Source organism: Lichenostomus cassidix, chromosome 4 (assembly GCF_008360975.1).
Source record: "Lichenostomus cassidix isolate B80296 chromosome 4, HeHo_3.0, whole genome shotgun sequence".
Classification (NCBI taxonomy): domain Eukaryota; kingdom Metazoa; phylum Chordata; class Aves; order Passeriformes; family Meliphagidae; genus Lichenostomus; species Lichenostomus cassidix.
In genome coordinates, this window is record NC_139484.1 from 53,464,763 (window position 1) to 53,474,096 (window position 9,334).

Sequence of the window (9,334 nt, forward strand, 5' to 3'; positions counted from 1 at the left end):
AGAGACCAGAAAGGCAGGCTTGGAAATAGGCTGCCTGGAAAAGACTTGCCAGAAGCACAGAAACTATCTTTGTTTTCTTAATCCCTCCAATGCCCAAAGGAACAGGGCTCAGAAATTTTGTGAGAAACAGCATTGCATCAATTTCTCCTAAGCAGAACAACTTTCAAAGCCTTCACATTTTTGGCCAGAAAGAATTTTAGATTTGCTGTTTTGCAGCTGCTTCGGGATCAGCTTTTTAGACATTTTATAATTGCATCCTTTTTTGGCCAGTTTATTCCATTTTTTAAGGCTTGTCTAGAACTGGTACATATTGTCACTCCTCTGCCAGGTAGGAACAGATTTGAAGGCTGGTGTAGAGAAAAAAAACCTGTTCTGCAGGAACACATTTTGCATATGTATCTGTTTTTCCTGCAGACATTGTGTGTGTAGGTATAAACTACATAATAGATTCAAGAAAATACTTTGTTAACTATAGACCCCAACAGCACCTCATGGCTCCTGCTGCACAGCCTCCAGTGCTGTCCAAGCCTTGTTTTTCTGTTTATAAATCACTGGCCTGTACTGACCGCTATGTGTTTTGTTGCTCATTTGATGTTGGTAAAGATTGAAGAGAACAAAGGCTAAAATAGAGATGTGCAAATGATTACTTAGAACCATTAAATTTAGTGTCTTTTCTGCTAATAGATAAGACAATTTCTGTCTAAAGTATTTTTGACTCTCTTGTACACTATGGCAACAAAAAGACATTTTTAGGTCTTTGTGCTGTTTCCAAGTTCAGATGCTTTTTTCCACTGCTTTATTTCTTTGCTTTGTACTAAACAGTTCCAATGTTTTCTCTTGTTCTTCCTGTTTCTCAATGTTCCTAATGAAAACTCCAGCAATAAAAGATCAATAAAAGATAAATTCACATTTCAGATGGGATTTTATCATATATTTTCCATGAATTTCCAAATCCTTACACCCAAAATCCCTTGAGCACAGGTGAAGAATTTCAGCCCTGCTGGGACAGGGGATGTGTCCCAAGGGCTGCAGTGCACATTCCACCTGGACACAGCAAGGCTTCACCACCCCAAACACAATCTGTGGCTGAGAGGCACACATGAAGGGAGATGTGGGCAGCTGCTTTTCCAATGGCAGCCTCTCTCTCCCTGAATTAATGGGCTTCAGCTAATCAATTCAGAGGTCCCAAGGAGTTAAACATAGATATAATTCCTTCTCTCATAGCAGGCTGGGGATCTACAGACAGGGTTCAGCCACAATGCTAAAATCCCATTCAAGCAGAAATGTCACGTTATTTACTTGCTGAAACAATGCTCTTATTGCAAAGACATGTTAGGAGAGAAAATATGACAGCATCTATTTTAGGTTGTCATTGATCTTTAATTTGCTATGACCTGAAGGTTTTCCATGTAGTCAGTGCTTTTTGGCCAAAATATATGACTGCAGGGAAATGAGTAAATGAGTGCCAGAGATGTTCTTTTTTTCCTATGAAAAGACTGAAATTGCTTTGTGTAAATGTGTGGAAAATGCTGATATTTTGTTTCTATAAATACTTTGCCTCCTGCGTGCTGTATTTCATTTGTGCTGTTTCCTAGGAGTATTTGGCTTCTTATCACTTTTACACAGCGTGCTGAATACAAATGAGCTACAGTTTACCCAGCAACCAAGCTGTGGAGCATTTGTGGCTGTTGTGCATTTCCTGAGCAAGAGTAACTACTGAATGAAGAAGATTACCCTGTAGCCTTGCAAAACACTGAGGATTATAAAACATGCATTTAGTGGATAAATACACAGAGGAAAATGCACAGACGATCTCTGTTTCTATATATATGGATGTTGCTATACATGAATATAACTGGGTGATGCAAAAAAAACCAAACCCTGAAATAATCCATCATTTTTAATGACAATTTAAATTTAGGGGAAGCAAAAAACCTCAAAGCTGCATTTCTCATTCTCAGAGATACCACCTACAAGTCTATGGAGACCTACAAGTTTAGGGAGTCTATAAACAAGGCTCCATTACCACAGACTCCTGTGATCACAGGATGATTCACGTTGAAAGGAACTTCAGGAGATCACTAGCCCAACTTCAGCTCAGAGCAGGACCAGCTCTGAGGTCAGACCAGGTTTCTCAGGGCTTGATACCAAATACTTTGATCCCACTCAGTTGCTCCTTGAAACCCCCAAGGATGAAGACTCCACAGCCTCCCAGAGCAGCTGTCCCACTCTCTGATTGTCCTCGTGGGGAAAATCTTTCTCCATATATCCAATCTGAACCTCTCTTTTTTCATCACCTGCTGTCTCTCATTCTCCTACCATGCATCTTTGTGGGTTAAAACCCTGGCCCTGCCTCCTTGATGGTCTCCCCATAGATACTGGGTGGCTGCTGTTAGGTGCCTCCAAAGCCATCTCTTCTCCAGGCAGGACTAGCCCAGTTTCATCAGCCTGTTCTCAGAGGAAATTGCTTCAGGCTCCAATCAGCCTGTAGGTTTTTGCTGAACTCACCCCATCTCATCATCTTTTATTGCAAAGGTCAAACCTAGGCACAGAACTGCAGACATGTCTCACTACTGGTGAGTAAAAGAGCAACTCCCCTGACTTCCTGGCCACACTCATTAATATAGCCCTGGTGACCTGACAAGGGAGCACAGATCTCTACAAGTATTTCAGAGTATAAATACTCTGGTAGAAATGGGGTAGGACAGGGAAGAGAAAGGAACAGGCAGAGCTTGACTAGGCCTCCACACCCTTTAGTCAGCACTGCCCCTTCACACTTCCAGCAGCATTCAGCATGCCCAGGATGCACAACAGACTGAAACCACATCAAAATTAGCAGGAAGAAGAGAAAAATCTAGCAAAAATGGCACCAAATACTATGGTGCCAATACACTCAATCTGGTCCACATCTGTTTGGGTTATCTTAGACTGTTTTGCCAATCCTCCTACGCTGAAATTGGATTTGACTATTCTAAAATGGAGAAAATATCATAGCACCTGCTAGCATCACTAAAGCTGTATCAAATTAAGTCTGACTGGTGTTTACAACCTTCAGTGTCTGTCATTTGATGGACATTATCTTAACGTTCATCTCAAATGTGAAGAAGCCAATTTGGGGTCATTTTCAGGGAAATTGGGAGTGCAGAGGATTTGTCCTCTTCCAAAATGTAGTGACTGTTCCGTAAGGGTGCTGCAGCCAGCAATCCAGGTTTGAATGGCAAGGTTGGAAGTAGTTCAGTGCACAGGAAATCAATAAGTGGAATTGGGGTGAAATGGTCAAGGAACTGCAGTTGATCAAATGGCAGTTGATAGAATTTATTACCTGACTGCACAGTTTGTCCATAAACAGATATATACAAGGCAAAATCTAGCCTTCTGTTTAATAGTCCTTTGCTGGGACTCCAACAAACCTGCTCTCCTTCTCCCAGGGCCTCTCTGTCTCTGTGGGTTATCTGAAATTATGGGGCATCTAAGGATTTCTTTTCATGTGCTTATGTTTTCGAGGGGCTGCAGATTATCTGAGCTTTGTCTAAATGTGGAAAAAAAAATACAGTAATTGCGTTTCACTGAATTCAAAGGACATAATTCATTCAAAAGTCGACCACTTTTTCTGTAGCTAATGCTATAGTCTTTCTGTCCTTGAGAATATAAGGGATATATTTTGCTTTCATTTACAGGTTGAAATTAGAAATATTTTCTTTTTTAGTTTACAGGGGAAAGAAAAAAATTAAAATCCCTTGTTGATTTTCTGGGAGGTTAAGTGGTCAAATTTCCTACTAGACTTCACATAGCAAAATAGTGAAATGCACCTGTCCTGCAAATATCAAAATCTCTTTTTCTCACAGAATTTTCATCCTGTCTACGGGACCTTTCTTTTGCCTGGTGTCCTAAAGAAATGAGACTTCCTTTATTGCATCTTTTTGCATTTGTGCCTGTTTGCCAGGATCCTTTGATAACTTTGAACTCACTGAGTTAAAGGCAGTTTGGAGAGAAGGGTGGAGGACACAGGAATCCTGAGCTCCCACTCAGGGAGCTGGTGGGAAGAAGAGATGAGGGGTAGGCAGGGAGCATTCAGCTGCCCCTCCTGCTGCTCAGCCTTTGCAGTACCAGCACTTGGCAGCAGCTGGGCTTGGCACACCCAGAGCACTGTGCCAGCTGGAGCTACTTCCAATTTGTTGCCCACCTGTCAGGCACAGTGATGGGGCACACCTGGAAGGAGGGCAACCATTGCATGAGGCCACTGGAACTGGGAGAGTGAGGAAGTGCAGATCCCGAGGGCTGAGGGTGCAGGGAGGGAAGGTGCATGGGAGTGTGTGTACTCAGCCCTAGGTCAGACTCCATTAATTTTGCTCTTCAAGGAACAAATTGCAATTCCTTTGGTCTTCCAGGGATTCACAAGTGAAGGAAAAAGAAGAGCATGTGGATTGTTATGTTCATTAAGTTTTTATTCCTTCAGTGGTGCTAGTTAATGCCTCTTCTCAAGAAGTCTCATTGCAGGGTAGGACCATAGGTGAGGCTATGTGTGAAAATATGTGGGGCACCTGAACTTGTTCTGCCTGTTCCTCTTCCTACAGTGATTCCTTTCCAGATCTGGGGATTTGGAGCCACCGTGACTCCCTGCTTAGGGGTCTTTTAAAGAGCACGAAAGCAAGAGCAGTACACATGAGCAAGTTCTCTTTTTCTGGTGTAATGTCAATAACCACCTTCACCACACAGGGCATGCAGCACACTGCTGGTGTGAGAGACTGGGCCTGGGGAGCAGGGTGCCACTGCAGAGGGCATGCTAGATCTCCCAAAGCAGGATTTGGCAACCTGTATTTTTGTTTGATTTCTGAGAGTATTTTTTAAAATAGTTTTCATAAAAACCTGTCTTGTAGTGCTGCATTTCAGCAAAGAAAATTGCTTCTGTGCTTCTTTAAAGGAAAACTGCAGTAACATACCAGGTGTGCAATCTGGACCAGAAATCTTCAGAAGTCAAGAGCAAAGGACATTTAATCCTGACCAAGCAGATGAAACATTTGGTCTGAGAGCTGGAGAAAATTCAAGATAATAATAACGTGCTCTGCATGTTGCAGTACATCTCCTCTAGCAGTTGGAGTCCAAAAAGGTCACAACAACCATGAGTGAAGAAAGAAAGGAAAACACTCAGCAAGATGAATATTGCTCAGAGCATTAATTTTCCCATACCTTCATCCACAGCAGGGTCACAAGCAATTAAGAGTCCTGAGAATGGGAACACTTCCACTGACATACTTTACTCTCACCTACAATTTTTCCAAATTTCTTACTTTGGAAAGGTGGTGGGTTATGATCCAACAGAACTAATTTTTATTTCTAAACTAGCCTAGAAATTAAATTTTCTCAGACAAAAGCTTGAAGTGTTCTTCCCTTCCATGCTTCTCGTTTTGTATGGGATAAGCAGGTCAGCAGCTTTCTGCCTACTACTGTCCACTGCTGTCAAGTTACAGGAAAAAATACAGTCAAAGCCTTTATGTTAATACTTACTCAATAAAGCAGGGGATTATGAAAAAGGGATTAAGAAGGAGAAATGAGAATGTGTGGGAAAGGCCTTCCTGATCTTGAAGAAACAAAGCTGACAACCTTCACATCAAGATATTTGTTTTAATATTTATGTGCTTCTAAATGTTCTTCTGATGTCTTTTCTTCTTGCAATTCAAGATAAACATCCAAAATTTTGGAAAGGAGAAAGAGCTGCAGTCTTAGAAGAAATGACAGTGATCATGTCATACATCAAAATGTTGAGATGTCTCAGCCATACTCACCTGGGAATCAGAATATTTTCCATTTAAAATCCACTTGGAAGATCTCATGCAGCAGGTCTGCACTGGGGTTCACTTTGAGTCCCAGGGGATCCCCATGTTCCTCTGCACTCCTGGTTACAGAGACTGATTAAAGGCATGGCACAGCCTTTGCATCTCTCCTTTCCATGCAGGTTTTTATATCATGCCTGCTGACGTGCTGTCTGAGTGCTTCTTTGCGTGTGTTACCCATCTGAAATGCCATTTTATCTATGGGTATTGAATAGCACAATCCTTCATATGCAGCTGACTGCATTTATTTGTGGCATGACTTAAATGGATGCACCTGCAAGTCTACATAAAAAATCACCTAAGCCTATGCACTGGAAATTGAAGGAAAGCAGAAAAATGCACATTTTGGTATTATTTCTCGTTCTTTGATGTTCTATTTCAACATCAAATTCAATTTTCTATTTTCTTCTCAAAAAAGAGAGAAGATTTCACTTTTATACCACTGCATTTTTATACTAACTCATGGATAAAATAATCATCACTTTTTAAACCAAGCAATCTTTGAATGTTCTTTTAAAGAAATTTATATGTGCTTATCTACATGCGTATTTTTATTTTTAACCCCTCAAACACCTGTTTTCTGCCATGTGAATTTTCCAAAACAATCACTCATTTTTAATTTCAGCAGGACAGGACCCTCTGCTGTGTGCTGCTGGTGCTCCAGGCTCTCTCCTCAGCCTCTGATAAAACTCTTGCTCTTCACACTGGTGCCTTGCTGTGCAGAGCCCTGGCCCTGCTGCACCTGCCTCTCATTCCACCTCAGCCTCCTCTGGCTCATGAGGAAGCTGCCTTGACACTTTCTAGACCTCCAGCAAAGGTGGTTTGTGCCTGGCAGCCTCTCAGGGAGCACAGCAGGGATGCTGCAGGTGAAGCTGCACAGGACACCCCAAATGGGGACAGCAGGAGAAAATACTGCTTCCTCTTCCATGGGAAAGTAGAGGGGATAACCAAATAAATTGCATTTAAATCAGCTAAATCAGAAGACACCTTGTCTGCAAAATTAATTGTGGGCAGTGCTAGCAGGTAAACACCTTTTCATTTTGAAGTGTCCTGGGATTTTTAGATGTCTAAAGAAACAGCTTAGCATGAGTGAAAGTTGATCTGAGTTGCGGAATTGGCGTCCTAGCTTTGTATCTTTTAGAGAACGTACTTTACATACCAATATGGCATTTGTAGACATTTAAAACCTTGTATCAATACTGAACCTTGAAGGTGTGCTTCCTGACAGAATGTTGAGTGCCACTTGGAAAGGATGAATGCATCAAAGGCTTCTCAAAGTGACATCCCTGCATGGCCACAGCAGTCACACTTCATGGAGAAATGTCTTTTCTGGTTCATGGAAACATCATGACTTTGTCGCTGTTTTGGGAAATTATTATTGTGTCTTGTCTATTTCATAGAATCACAGAATAACTCAAGATGGAAGGAACCTGTAAGGATCACCGAGTCCAACTCCGTTTCTCATAGAACTACCTAAAATGAAACCATATGACTAAGTGACAGCCAGATAGATATTCCTTGAACTCTGTCAGGCTTGGAGCCATGACAACTTCCCTGGGAAGAAGTGATTGACCACCCTCTCAGTTAACACCCTTCTCTTAATGTCCAGCCTGAACTTCTCTTGATGCAGCTTCATTCCATTTCCTGGTGCCCTACCCCTGATCACCAGAGAGATCAGCATCTGCCCCTTTGCTGACACCTTGAGGAGCTGTGGGCCACACTGAGGTCACCCCTCAGCCTTCTATGAACCAAACAAGCCCAGCAACTGCAGCCACTCCTCATTAAATCTTACCCTCAAGATCTTTCATCATCCTGGTTGTCCTCCTCTGGACACAATCTCATAGTTTTATATCCTTTCTTATATTGTGGTGCCCAAAGCTGCCCCCAGCACTGGAGGTGAGGCTGCCCCAGAGCAGAGCAGAGCAGAGCAGAGCAGAGCAGGACAATCCCCTCCCTTGCCCAGCTGGCAACGCTGTGCCTGATGCCCCCCAGGACAGGGCTGGCTCTCCTGGCTGCTAGGGCACTGCTGACTCATGTTCAACTTTTCATTGACCAGGATCCTCAGATCTCCTTCCACAGGTCTATTCTCCAGGCTCTCATCCCCTGATTTGTGTGTATAATCAGGATCACCTGTCCCAGGTGAAGAATCTGTCACTTATTCTGGTTAAATTTCATATGGTTGGTGACTGCCCAGAGCTCCATTCTTACCCACATCTCTGCAGGGCCGAGTCACCCTCAAGGGAGTCCACAGCTCCTCCTAGTTTAGTACCATTAGCAAACTTACTTAATATACAATTCCTGTGTTCAGATAATTTATAAAAACATTACAGAGCTCTGGCCCTAAAATGGAGCCCTGTGGAACCCCATTGGTGACTAGCTGACATTCTGATGTAACCCCATTTTACTGTAACACTTCGAGCCAACCTGTCAGTCAGTTCCTCATCCAGTGTATTATGGACTTGTCTAGCTGTGTGCTGGATATTTTGTCCAGAAGGGTGCTGTGAGAGACATTATAAAAACCTCGTGATTTTTGGAAGTGTTCTTGTAATTTTTTAATTATTTTCTTCTGTCACTTTGATGACCTCAGAATAAAGCACCAGTTACCCAGCTGGAAGAGAATGACAGAAAATCCAGCACCTTTAACAGTTCACAACAATTTATGTCTGCTGTCCAATGAAATAAACATCCTTAGATTATTGTGGCTGTAGAATTAAGATGCAGATGTGGAGCATAATAGCTCCTGCCAAGAGATGTATTTCACAAATCATTAAAATCACTGAAAAGATAAAACAAGGCAAAGAAAACTGGGACCAGCACGGACCTCAAACAATTTCTCTGTCTTGTTTCTTCCTAATCAGATGATAAATTAATTAAACCGCTAGCTCAGGTATTGCTCATGCTGTCTGAATTTCTGCCTGCTGCAGGGACTGTGTATGGGTGGAGATGGAGACCTGAGTCTGTTCAGCACAAAGAAGAAGAGTCTCCCTGCTGTGTTCAACCACCTAATGGTTGACTCTACTGGGGCTGTGTGGGCAGCAGGCACAAGCTGCAGCAGTGGGAATGGTCACGAGAACTTCGGAACTGGCCCCTGAAAACAAAGTTTAGGGGCTTGGACACAAACGACAATAAGGGTTGTATGAGCAACCAAAAGTAATTCTTTGATGTTACAAGACTAGTTACTTGTAACATCAAAATTACAAGGGTAATTCTTTTATTGACGTGCATGACATGTCCTGTTCAAATCAGGGCACCCCAAATCTGGTTTTACATGCAGTTCTGAAAATTTCCAAGCATTCAGATACAACGTGATCCAACTAATGAGCACTTAACAGTACTTAACACTTAACATACTACTGGAAAGCAACTGGAATTGTGTGGTGTCGTCATCCATTTGCTTCTTTCATGATCTAGACATCCCTCGAGCTGGTCTTGGAACTGTAGAACCATTATGGTTGGACAAGACTTCTAAGACCATCAAGTCTAGTTACTAATCCAGCACTGCC

The 9,334-nt window shown here is 42.4% G+C and overlaps 1 long non-coding RNA gene across 1 annotated transcript; it reads left to right on the top strand.

Annotated features, from left to right (window-relative positions):
* The first annotated feature begins 4,254 nt into the window (after nt 1–4,254).
* LOC146438500 (uncharacterized) lies at nt 4,255–6,016 on the top strand. Its single transcript, XR_014852087.1, has 3 exons — nt 4,255–4,311; nt 4,389–4,510; nt 4,922–6,016. It is a non-coding gene; the product is annotated as an uncharacterized LOC146438500 (long non-coding RNA).
* Nucleotides 6,017–9,334: the final 3,318 nt, after the last annotated feature.